The 13,197-nt window shown below is 38.7% G+C and overlaps 1 protein-coding gene across 20 annotated transcripts in view; it reads left to right on the top strand.

Moving 5' to 3' along the window:
- The window catches only part of LOC127482446 (poly(rC)-binding protein 3-like), a 493,280-nt gene that overhangs the window by 133,361 nt on the left and 346,722 nt on the right, over nucleotides 1-13,197 (top strand). The window contains exon 1 of one of the 20 annotated variants that reach the window (XM_051812775.1): nucleotides 10,686-10,704. The exons of the other annotated variants lie outside the window; for them this stretch is intronic. The gene's annotated coding sequence lies outside the window, so the exon portion shown is untranslated. Of the gene's footprint in view, nucleotides 1-10,685; nucleotides 10,705-13,197 lie in introns of those variants that run through there. 20 annotated transcript variants of the gene reach the window in all.

Genomic DNA, 13,197 nt, shown 5'->3' with positions numbered 1-13,197 from the left:
AGACTTTGCATCTATGTAAGAAGCATACATACACTTCAAATTCCACAGGCTGAGAGGACACTGAAAAAATATGGAAGGATGAGCAGAAATGGATGTGGACCAGATCAAGTGCTCAGAACAGATTAGGGAGAGGTGTTTTGTGCAAAATGATTTTGTACTTAGTGGCTCCTCATCTTTCTTAGTGCTAGACTGTTCCTGTCACACAGATTAGAGATGGCTGGAGGGTGGATTCCATTCGGGGAGCTCTGAAGGGCCTTGCAGCAGTCAGCACCTATAAGACACAGCAGCATGTCCGTTTGGTGCTGGGATATACAAGGAGAGGCTGGTTTCATAGAATTTTTTGCAGATGGGAAGAAACTACCCTGTTCTGGTACATGCTAGATTTATCCATGGCAGGATACATCAAAGCAGCCCTAGAGCTTTGGGAAAACTGGCCCTATCAACTGCTGCAGTTCTGGTGCCAGATAAAGAGGAATAAATGGTCTAAATTGCCCAAGATAAAGGCTACTTTGCTTTTTGCTGACCAAATAAAAAATAATGGTTGAAGAAAGTCTCCCTTTTGCCCTTGTTTTTTCTCAATCCAGAAATGCAAATAATAACAAATAATGTGAGTTAGATTTAGAATCTCCAACTGTTATTTTAGGGATACCTGGGGGGGGTCATATTAAAAATATAATAGATAATATTATAAATAGATGATTTCATATTGTATGAAACCAAAGCGCATTATTTAACATCAGACATAAGTGAACTTCCAAGTGCTGTATTTCAGTGCCTTGATGTCTGTCCCTCACTGATGAGATACAAACCCATATAACTGAAGAGCTTGTTCTTATATTTCGCTTACCAGATGCTAGATTGGAGTTTCAGATGCTTATCAATGTACAGTTTAACCCAGAAGAAAACATATGTCTTCAGTGAGAAATCATTGTAAATGTAGAAACAATAACTATTACTAATTTACATGGGATTGTTTATACCAGATGTGTTATCAGAATCTTGCCTGATTTTTGTATCACTGTAAAGCTGTAGAGCTCACTGGAGTTTCTAATTTGCAAACCTGAAAAGAAAAGGATGATCATGACTTCTGTCTGTAGAGTTGTGTGTAAGAATGCACAGCACTTGTTATGGTTGCCCTGCACAACTACTCAATATTTTATATGAAGTACTATTTTGAGTATTCTATTAATTATTTAAAGCTAAACATGGTTTCCCTTTGACATATGAGAGATTTGTGAGTGTCAAATGCTAAAGTGTATGGAATATTGTTGCCAAAACTACTTAGTTTTTGCGGTAATCTGCTAAAGACAGATGTATTGGAGCAGCGATGAAGGTAAGATTTATCTCTTAGATAAAACTAGTCACTGTAACAGGAATTTATAAATGATCATTTAGACCAGCTTTGTGGCTTCTTAGATTTAGTGTCCTATCCCTGTTTCTAGCTGCTCCTAGATTTTTTTCCATCTATAGAATTGAGATTTTTTTTTTAAGACTGTGGTTAAAATTAATTCATCAGAGTAATCTCATTGGTTCTCCTTTATCTCCATATATTGTTGATGAATTTCAGCTGTATTCTATGCTGCTGAAATTGTAAGTAAATAACACAGTTTCTGTTTATTAAAAATGTTCCCTTGAAAAGCAAAGATAAAAACTATTACGAATATATAAACTATTGCAGCACCAACTGTGAGACACCTACATGAAAAAATCCCTGATATTTTAGGGCTGAGCTATCTGGGGTTGTTTAACCTGGAGAAGAGAAGGCTTCAGGGAGACCTGAAGCAGCCTTCCACTACCTAAAGGGGGCTTACAGGAATCTGGAGAGGGACTTTTTACAAGGGCTGAAGGATTAGGTATAATAAAGAAAGTTTTTGCAATGAGGGTGGTGAGATGCTGGAACACGTGGCCCACAGAAGTAGTAGATGCCACAAACCTGGAAATGTTCATGGTCAGGTTCAAAGGGGCTCTTAGCAACCTAATCTAGTTAAAGATGTCCCTGATCATTGCAGGGGGTTTGGACTAGATGACAGTTAAAGTCTCCCTCCAACCCAAACTATTCTATAAGTCATTTCAGTCCTAGTAACCCAACCTGATGGTCTTTTTTTAGCTGTCTTTTACCAGTAGCATCATTTATTGACAAAATTAATAGGTTACATTATATTATTGCTTTTTAAGGTTTCTGGTAACAACCTTTTCAGATGGGTACATCACCTAATTTTAAACTGGTGTACTCACAACACTTGTTCTATATACCTCTTCCATCATACAAGAAAATATCTAAATTTTTTTATTCGATTATTTTGCTTTATAGTGCATACTTTTCCTGTTTAAGAGGTTTAGGGATTTTCTTGACCAGAAAAAAAAAATGCTAGACAGTAGTAGTATACCTAATGATGTTTAGAATTCTGTTCAGTTCAAGGAATTGAAAACATGCATAATCTGATCTAGAGTTCATGTAAATAAATCAGGCTTTGAATACTGCGGTTAAATTCATACTTAAGACTTATGAGAGACTATGTCTCTGGTTTTAGTATATTATACGGAAGCTTGTAAAACTCATTCTTTCTTGTCACAGTCAGTGATACTTGGATGTAAATTAAACTGAGAAGCATCATTGCATTCACACATTTCTGTTCTTTTAGCGAGGGCTTACATTTATCTCCCTGTCGTATCATAGATAATCATTATGTGTAGGTCTAGTCCCATGGTGCTGTTTATCAGATCTGTAACCTTGCTGTAATATTGCAGGAAGAAACAAGGGTGCAGCACTGAACAAAAAGTTCTGTGGGTCTGTCGCTTCACTTCTGAGTGGCACTTAACAGCTTGTGAAAGTGAGTGAGTAGACTCCTGGGATCTCGCCTTTCCCTGCCCACCTTGGTGGCAGGGTTCTCTCCATCCTTCAGCTCTGGGAGGCAGGCAGGCATGCCAGAAGGGCGATGTATTGGCCCCTTTGTTAACCCATAAAAAGAGAACCCTACGTTTCTTTTGCATTAGCCTATATCTCTTTTGATTAATTTTCTAAGTGATTGTATCTATGCATTTGAATCCTTAAATTTAATCTCATAATCTCTCAATTTTTGGAGTTGTGACATAGGATTTGCAGGTAAGCAAGAGTAGCTAGATAACTGTGCAGAGTATAACTAAAGCATAAGTTTTTGACTCTCTCTTCACAAATGTTTCCTAAGCTTGAAAGTGAGTATGAGTGGACTCCACAAGATTCCTTTATACATAATTTGTAGCGTTACAGAAAAAAAAAACTAGTCATATGTATTTGTTTATTAGTGTACAAATATATTATGGTTGTCTGTGGATCTCCTTTTTCTCTGAATATATTTGGAGACATTTGAGATTTAATGGATATATTTGATATTATATGCTTAAGAGGGGCTTAGAAGAAAAAAGTCGACTTGGATTAAAAATTGATTTATTTTTTTTCTTGTAGCTAAAGAAGCCATGTGCCTTTTTTTCTAGGCAGTGGTGGTGCATACTGCTTCTCAGGGCTGCTGCGTGATGGGGTGTTTCCTCTCTGTTTGAGTTTGAGATTTTTAATAATATTTTTTAGAGAAGCTGTTTGGATCTGAATAAGTACTGTTTAAAAGTCTCAACATATCTCCTATCCCACTTCTGAAGAGCATGACAAAATCAGGCTTGCATACTATTCTTGGGATTCAGTGGTACTGTCTTGTACTTCATTGTTCATTCAAAGGGTGGAAGTCCTTCTGTGAGCAAGGAATTCTTCATTGCACTCTGATTCCTACAAACATGTTCAGTGACAGTGAAGTGGTTTTGATGGTAAGAGGTGGTGGCTGTGGGGTTTGTTTGAGAACACAGGGTTGCTGCCAGTCAGTGTTTTATCTGAAAATTTTCTCTGTGGGGAGGATGCAAGTCTTCTGAAGCTTTCATACATTGTAGTAACAGCCGTGACTCATCAGTATTAAACTTAATCTTTTGCCAAAGTTTGGTTTTATATGTCAAAGTGTATATATCTGACAACCTTTAAAATTTAACCCTTACTTCATCTAGAAACTATGTTGTGCTTGCAGTATCTGCATGGTCCTATTATACAAAAGGATGTTTTCTGCATCTTTGTTCTCTGCCTTTTCTACTTTTTTTTGCTTTTCATTTTCTCTTCTAGTATTTTCCTGACACTTTACCCATGATATTTTTTTCCCTTCCTTTAAAGCAAATAATTTCTCCAACTGCTTTCCTACCAACTGGCTATCTGCTTTTGAGGATAAGTGAGATGGGTGAAACTGTTAGGTGTTCCCATCCTAATTTTAATGTCATGGGAGCAAAGAAGCAAAGCTATTATTTGCCTTGACCTCATAATTGGTCCCTTCAGGATCAGGAACATGAAAACATTTTGGCCCCTTTTGTTTAGGCGGCAGTACAGGGCACACTATAAAAGCACATTCAGGTTTGGGTTGTGTCTAATTTCTTGCCCACGAGACTCTTTACGGCAATCCCTATGCTGAGGATTTGACGTTCTTCTCACCTTGCCTCCTTCTCTTCCCTGCTTCTGCCCTGGAAGGACCTGGATACAGCAACTGCTACCCACATGGGATGCCGGCAAAAACCCAGCAGGGCTTTTCTTCATTAAAAGCAGACAACCTGTGGATTAAGAGGGTTGCACAGGGGGGGTAGAGTCTAACACAACTAGCCAGCTTTCTGCTTATGCTATGAATTCTTTAAGCCTTGCACCAGCAGCAGTGGTGTGTTGCTCACTTTGAAACACAGCCTGCATCAGATCTTCCTTTGCCTGGTTGCGACTGAGGCTTCCTCTGCTCTTTACAGGTGGCTAAAATGGATCATTCCAAAGGTGAATGTATTAAGCATGTCTTATGCCTAATGCTGGCTGTGTTTCGTACTGTCAGTGGAGGTGGAATGCTTCGGCTTTTTTTGGTTTTGGAGTTATCCTATTCTGTTACCCCAGGTAATTGAGTTGGCTAAGTGCCCTCTTTTGTAGGGAATTGTGCCAGGATTTACTAATAGCAGTAGGGCATCCCTGTTGGTTGCTGTGGGTACATCAGCTTAGGTCTTGTACAAATACGTCTAAAGCATCAGTGATGCTAATAGGAGTATCATCACTGACTTCTGCCAAGTTCAGGATTTTCTATGTGGCTCTAAAGAGAGATCTGACTGTGCAGTTGTTCTCCATTTTCGTACTTAGCTTGTGTATGACCTGTATTTAACCTTGATGCTCTTGATACCAATATTTCTATATATGCTCTCTGGTTTCCTATGTCTCAACTTGGCTGCCTAATCAGGAAGAGGATTTTTAAACAATTCTTTAGTAGGCATAAGAAACAAGTGTGCTTAACATAACTGCAAGTGTGAAATAAGCAAGCTTCTGCTCAAAGTTCGCATGCCAAACACAACTAATCCACCATATGTGTGACCTAAAAAGTACAGACATATGGATATTCTTCCCTCCCCCAGTTTCTCAGTCTTTTCATGGCTGCTGCAATTGTAAGTAGCCCAGTAACAGTATATGCTTGATCATTGTATGGGATCTGTGATGGTATTTTGCAGTTAGGGTTGCTGCATTGCATAGCATGCCTCTCAGTGAAATGAAAGGAATACCATAAGCTTTTCAGCTGTGACATGCCACCTCAGCAGTCGTGGAAAAAACATAGAAGTGTTACAGCCTTTCAGTAGCCCAGGCAGGATGCTCAGTACCACCAATTACTCTGTTCTTGATTCTTATTTAAGCAGTTTGTATATTGCTGATGAGTTTTTCATATGAGGGACACAAATCTGTCCTTGCCTCTGACTGCATCTGCTATAACCCTGGAGTTACCCTGGTTCCAGTGTGAAGAAGAGAATAAGACTCATGGTGTCCTGGACTATAGGAAAATAATAAGAATACATGCTTTTAGAAAAGAGTCTCTTTCTTGGCCATAAGATGGGGAATATATGGCTGTCATACCCTTGGGATTTGTTTTCTTGCCTCCAGTTACAAAAGATTAAGCAGAAGCCAGTGCTGCAAAGTCATTTGAGGTCTGATCCTGCACAGATGTCACATAAATGGCAGAGTTTTTACTCATTTTCAAATAGTTTGGTACTCATCATGTGTCCAGTTTTGTGACACCTAACTCATGTCACTTATTATGTAGATTGGAAAAACAAGCACAGTATGTACTGCGTCATAGCCAAAGTGTAAGCACGTGCTTCACAACTCTGTTGTAGGCAGAACACAGTGTGACCAAAGTGAGTATAATCAGTTCATTTGTATGCACAACTAAAATTACTGAAGTTTCCAGATAAGGATTCATTTAAAGAATGTGGCAACTACCTAATTATCTATAGGTATGGCTTTAATTGCAGTCTGTAGCTGATAAAGAATATATTTGGTCTATAGAAACAGGCAAAGAAATAGAATATGTGCATGAGACGGTTTAATATTTAAAGTACTGTTTGCAAATGCAAGCTATTAAAAAAGTGAATCATGCTGTAAAATGGTCCCAAGCCATAAAATATTAATTGATCATTAAGTCCTTGTAAGAGCCACTGATATATACCCTGTATCTAAATGTGTCCACTTTTAATTTCCATCTGCTGTTTGTGTACACCAGTGAGGGGGAAAAAACACATTTCTTAAGAATTAGAACAAAACAAAATGACTGCATTTTACAGAGAGTAGGGTGTACAAAGGTTGACCAATATTTCACCAATAAAAGATTTTGTTTTAATGGAATGATTGCATTAATGTTAAGGTTTTTCAAAGCAAGAGAATATGGATAACCATGTCTCTTTGTCATCCCTTCCCTCCAGTGCATCTGCACTTACAGCATGGTGACATTAGCAAAATTTGCTGAGGTTGTACTCAATCCCACTCTCCATGTCGATGACAAAAATGGGTGCCAGTGCTAACCACTGAGGAACAACACTCATCAGTGGTCTCCATGTGGGCCACTTCACATGAAAATTAGATCTCCCAGCTTAAAATGTCGCTATGAGCTGTCCAAGGGGGTCGAGTTAGACACAAAAGGAAGGAGTCAGTTAACCAAAACACGTAGCTGTGAGTCTGTAATATTAATTGACAACATCAATTGTACAACAGGTAAATGGTTGTATTGATCTGCAATACATGCATACATGAGGAGAAAAACTGCAGAGCACATACTGAAGTGTGCTGGATTTTTCTTGTGCTTATTGTTTTCTCTGTCTACTTATCTGGGAAAATCTGAGTTTTTCTGCTGTGAAAACATACACAAAAGAGGATGCTATCTGCATTACTTAAATACTTAACATGCTAGAGCAGGACTAAAATACTACCAAACAGTACTATATATACCGTCTTGCTGTACCTTTTCCGAAACTGAAGTATGGTGGCCATATGTTAAAATAAAGGAACAGGGATTTCCCTGAAAGGTAATATTTTTTTTGCTTTTAGCAACAGATGGATGTAGTGCTTTCTGCCAGTGAGAGGGGAAACATCATAGTTGGGAAAGGGGATGGAACTGGGACCTGTTGGCCCACTCACAGGACTAGATTTCTCTTTACTTTTTTTTAATTTGTGATTTCTAGCCTTTCTGAATACAGACTAAAATTTCTGATACATTCTAGTGGGAATTTTTGGTTGTGTCGATCCTTCCATTAAAGAATAAAACTTGTCAAACTATTCTAGTGTAAATAATTAACCCAAGGAATATGAAAGTATGTATTCCAAAATTAATACCTTAATTTCCTAAAGTGCAGGAATATGTACCCCCTACTTCAAAATAGTCTCTCGGGAGGTGGGGGGAGTTCTTTTTTTTCCTTCCTAACTTTTTAAAGAAAGTTATTCCCCAAATTAAAGCACGGATGAAAATCAAGGAGGAAATGTCTACTTCACTTACAAGTGTTAGATACTGCTTCTTTGCATTTAAATTTTGTGTTTTCTCTGACCTGATGACTATCGGACAATTTATTTTAATATTTGTATCATGTATATTTTTGGGTTCTTTCAAACTATTGCCCCCTAGAAAGTGAGTTTATGGCAAGTAAGAAGCATGGCCAAACAACAGTAATATAGTTGTCTGCCTATAAATGGTGCACTATGGGTACCAGTTTCATTGTATATTTGGAATTTTTGTAAAATGTTTTGCAGAATTACTAAGAGAAATTTTTTACTTACCAAAACAGTCATATTTTATTCACTGAGTAATAGTAATGGAAGTGGACTCCTCAATTTCAAATGTTTTAAATGTTTAATTTTGCAAACTTTAGATTTGTTCAGTTTCTCACTACCAGAATATCTTGGTCACTGCTTGTACCATGGTAGAAAAGGAAATACTTGGCTTCCTCCTTGTTCTTTTAGCAGGGCATGCCAATGTATCATACTTACTATACTGTGTGATGTGCACCTGTCAGCGTCAAAAATAGCGCAGGGAATAGTGGGACCAGTACTTTTTCTCCTCAAAGCTGGACCAACCATACCCATGGTACTCCTCTGTAGGTCTCACTTGTCTTTCATGGACAAATCAGCTACTCTCTGTGTTCTCAACTAAACTAGTTCCACACATGTGCTACAAATTAAAACCTGTAAACCCCATGGATTTCTTTATTTCTTTTGCTTGTTTACACTGATAGTCATGGCAGTCCCTTTCATCACCACATTCATACCAATCCCCACCCATCCTATGACATTGCAGGCAATTCTTCAGTGCTGTGAAACCCACAGTATCTATTGCCTGTGGGCAGCCTACAAGGAGCCATAAAACATTTATTTGGTGACAAACTTTAAATTAAAGTTAAGATAAAAACCAACAACTTCTACTGTCCTTTCCCACAACAGAGTCATTGCCCAGAGATGCTGTGAGGAATTGAGGTCATTATAAACACACAGTCTTGCTACAGCACAAGACTTGGTTATAGCAAAACTCATTGCTTTAGACATTATGCACACTTTGTGTTCATATACTGTGTTATGTGGAGACTATTTAGAGCTGTCAAGTCCAGAAGGAAACAGGGAAAGGGTCCTGAGGGAGTTTACAGCATGCTAAAATTAAGGGTTAGATGTTTGAGGACTTTGTTATTATTCAGTATTCTGTGTTGGAAAGACAACTAGGACTTTCTTTCTCTGGAATTTGAAAATAACCTGTAACTCTCTTCCATGGTCAAGTAGGGATGGTTGTTAAGTTTCTCTAAGTGGCCCAGTAGCTGGAAGGACTGATGCAGTGAGGTCTGAAAGTTGGTGGGAAATTGAGTGGCTGACTGTGGAGAACTGGATCCTTTCTCTACTGACTTTCTGCTGTGTGAGAATTACTAGTGTTCTTATATTCTTACTGAGAGCAGATTTTAGAGCCATGAAACTCAATGCCTGAGACTGTCATCAATCTAGTGACATACAGAGAAAGAAGGATGGTTTCTTTTGTGAAATGCTGCTGATTACAGGCAGAAAATATTGACATAGTTCGGCTTTGCAGATTTTTATACATCTACTCGTCACTTAACTAAATTCCTCACCTGAAGCAGGGATAAAAAGTTGAAATAACATTCTGAAATTTTCTCCTAGGTTGGACCCAGTTAAATAAAGCAGTATGGCTTGATTTTTGCCCTTTTATTTCCTCTTTTTTTTTTTTTTACCTGAATGCATACTTGTTCTTCAAAGGTTTTGGGGTTGTGGTTTGTTTGGGTTTGTGTTTTGGGGGTTTTGTTTTTTGGTTGGTTTGGGGTTTTTGTTTGTTTTTTGTTGTTGTTTTTGTTGGGTTTGGGGTCTTTTGGGTTTTGTTTGGTTTTTTTTTTTTTTTTTACTTGGGAATGGGCACCCTAAACTTGTAAAATTTTTCATAATTTATTTTTGCTTAAAAAACCCCCCCACAAAAAACAACAAAAACCCTTATGTAAAGGCATTCCCTATAAAATGTCAATAATAGGTTCCAAGCAGGCCAATTGTATTCTAGCTGTGTAACTTTGTTTCTGTGACTCCAGCTAGATTCATTGAACACTTCTTGCTAATCAGAAAGAGAGATCATAATGAAGGACTATGGAAATTACTAAGGTAGTTTGGGTACTGGCATCACTGTTGCCATATTAAAATAGTGTTGCAACATGTTTAATTGATGCATCTGTTATCTCTCAGACAGGTAGCATTACCTGTAGGTCAAGTAAGTTTGTTTAACTTGATGAAATCCCTATTCTCTGTTGAAGGAGAATACTTTTCTGTTCTTTATTCAGTGTTTAAGCTCTTGTTCTGAAACGTGGAGGTCCATAGGAGTCCCTGGTGCAAATTAATCTTCTCTAGTCTTCTTTCAAGTGAAACTAACTTCCATGCTAATCTTTTCTGTGTGGCTGTCAAGCCGTTTGAAGACATTGATCCTTGCCACGATAGAACAATGACACTTGAGCAACAGCAAACTGCTTTTGAATGTTTTCTGATGTATTGCTGGCATTAATGTTATTCAGGTTAGTAACTGGGCCAATTATGTTGTTTTGTTTCACCTGCTGTTGCTCTGTTCTTTGTATATTGTCTTTAAATATGAAGATGCTTACAATCTAATTTACAAAATACCCTAAAAACAGACCTCCCTTTTTTAAAGTAGATTGCTGTGTACTACTGTGGGTTTTATGAATAGAGAAGCAAATACACCCTAGCGTTGTAGTTTGTTCCAGTTCTGAAAAAGGAGAGGAAGACTCGCTAGAATCTGTATTACACATGAAGCCACGACTGCTAAAGTGTCTGGGTCACTGAAATCCTCTGGGCATGTGGAGGCAGGGCAAGTATGTGTATATATACTCTTTTTTTGAGTGTATAGGTAATGGAAGCCATATGGCTGCACTAGTCTTTGGACATAAATGAATTGGAAGAAATATCTGTTATAACTGAGACCTGTGAACATCTTATGGCAATTTAGAGAAGCAGAGCATTGCAGAGCTTGTTTCATATGACCTGTTCAGAGATATTTTTTTTTTTTTTATTGAACTGCACTGAAAGGTGCACGAGAAATTTAAGGAGGCTTCATGGCAAAGGGGGAGGAATGTATGGTAACTACAGCAAGAATGCATATGACAGCAGGAACAGTGGGACAGTTGTCATACTTATTTGTTGGTGTCACTTCTTTCCAGAAAAAGAAGCTGCATAATATGTCAAACTACAGGAAAAAAAGAGAATAAAAGGACAATGTGTAGAAATAGGGCACAACTCAAAAACACTCCAGTTGGACACAGTCAAACTTTATTCTAGTATGTCCAATATACTGAAGCTTTTATGAATAACCTTGCAGGTTCTCTGGAATTTCAGGCCATGCTTTTGGGTGGGATTGTTTGCTCAAGGGCAGTCAGGAGGATCTCGAGATCACACACAAATAGCTAGATTTAGATAGTGCCTACACTCAGAGAGGCACATGAGAGACTTACAATTTCTTTTAGAAAAGTAGGCATTGATAAAATACTATTGAAAAGCCATTTTCAAGAAATACATCTCAGGGTAGCAGTCACACAAGTCAGGTGTTTGATGCAGCTATTTTTATATGGCATGTGGTAAATGTGCTGAGTAATATTCTTATTAACCAGCCTAGTGTAGCTCCAGACCTACAAGAAATATGTCTTTTGTATTATGCCCAGGGCTGGAAACAGTCTCAGAGATGCAATTTGGCAGACAGGAAATAGATGAGGGTTTCAGCATCTTCTCCAATGACCACTCAGAAACGCTACCTGCTGTCTCCTCTGGCTGAAAAGCAAAGATAAAAGGCACAACTGGTAGCCCTTATAAACAGCATCAGTTTGACAACAGCTTTTTTCACAGGAAGAGGTTGTGGGGGAAGAAGAAGGAAGAGGAAGATTGCAAGCTCTGCTGCACAACAGCAGAGCACAGGTTAGAGGGTAAATTGAAGACTTTTCTTTAGACCAAGGTGAAGCATGTGTAACATGAGGTGGGAAGAGGGCCAGGCATTGTCAAGGGGACCAGAAGATGATGGGGACAAAGAAATAGTCTTTGAAGGGTCCTGAAGACGGTGCTCTGTTAAAAATAAAAGTACGGTTTATCCCTTCTGCCTCTTTCCCCCCGCCCCCCCCCAATTTGTGTGTCTTTGTCAACATATGACCAGAAAGTGGAACAGCATGGATATATTGTTTCTAAGTTGTGACAAAGCAGGTTGCTTAATCTTCTTATGAAGATGTAATAAAGAGTTATTTCCCTTTCCATTATCCTGAGGAACTCTGAAAAGTGATTAAACATTGGAATGGGACACCCAGGGAGGTGGTAGAATCACCATCCCTGAAGGGGTTTAAGAAAAGACTGGACATGGCAGTTAGTGCCATGGTCTACTTGACGTGGCGGTCATAGGTTGGACTCCAATGGTCTCAGAGGTCTTTTCCAGCGTAGTTGATTCTGTGATTCTGTGAATTAAAATAAGAGATTTTTTTTTAATTGAGTTTACCATTTAAAAGTCTTACATCGCCCACATTAGTGACAAAATGGAAAAGAGAAAATCTGAATATGTATGAATGTAATGCATGAGAGGTGACCATCGCTCCGGGGGTAGCTGTCTGCTAAACTCCATATTCAGCTGTCCAGGCTAGGCTGCATCCACCAGGACATGCTCACTAGGAAAGGGCATTGCAGCTGTCACCTGACAGGGCCAGAGGGGAGCCATGTCTGCATTTGGTATCCTGTTGCTGATGGGCAGACAACACAATGTGGACAGACAGCACAACGTGCTCCTCCATTCCCTTCAGGACCGTGAAGGTCAGATCGTGGTTGGTGGAGGCCCTGCCTGGTGATATGAAGCAGAAAGAGCCTTGCTGAAGGAGCAGGGAGATGAGAGGCTCTTTGTCTCCCATAGCTTGAATAAAGAATCCCCTTTACACTCCTTAGAATTCAAATACTGGTTTCACTCTGCTAGGAAGGATCCTGCAGGCACCAAGGACGGGGAAGGTGCTTAATAAGTAATAAAGAACAGCAATAACAACTGATTAGGTCTGGGAAGGTAAGAAGAGGGGGAATACTTTGTGAGTATTTAAAATCTTAAAATGTATTGCAAGCAAGTTCCTCCACGCACTGTTGTTAATTACCTAGACAACAGAAGCTGTGCAATCACCTTCAATCAAAGTCTTCTATTTAATAAGCTTATTGTAATGTATTGCAATTAAGGCTCTTCTAACAGTTTGTGCAAATTTTTGTTTTTTTCTCCCAGGGCAGCATTGTAAATCAGGCTATAAAATTCATTGGTAAAGCTACTTTCCCCCTATTAAAGTAAGTGGATGAAATTACCT

The sequence above is a fragment of the Manacus candei genome, unplaced genomic scaffold (assembly GCF_025592945.1).
Source record: "Manacus candei isolate 608988 ecotype Guabito, Panama unplaced genomic scaffold, ASM2559294v1 h1tg000088l, whole genome shotgun sequence".
NCBI lineage: Eukaryota > Metazoa > Chordata > Aves > Passeriformes > Pipridae > Manacus > Manacus candei.
The sequence above is the reverse complement of the archived record's forward strand: the minus strand, read 5'-3'. Positions and strand labels throughout refer to the sequence as shown.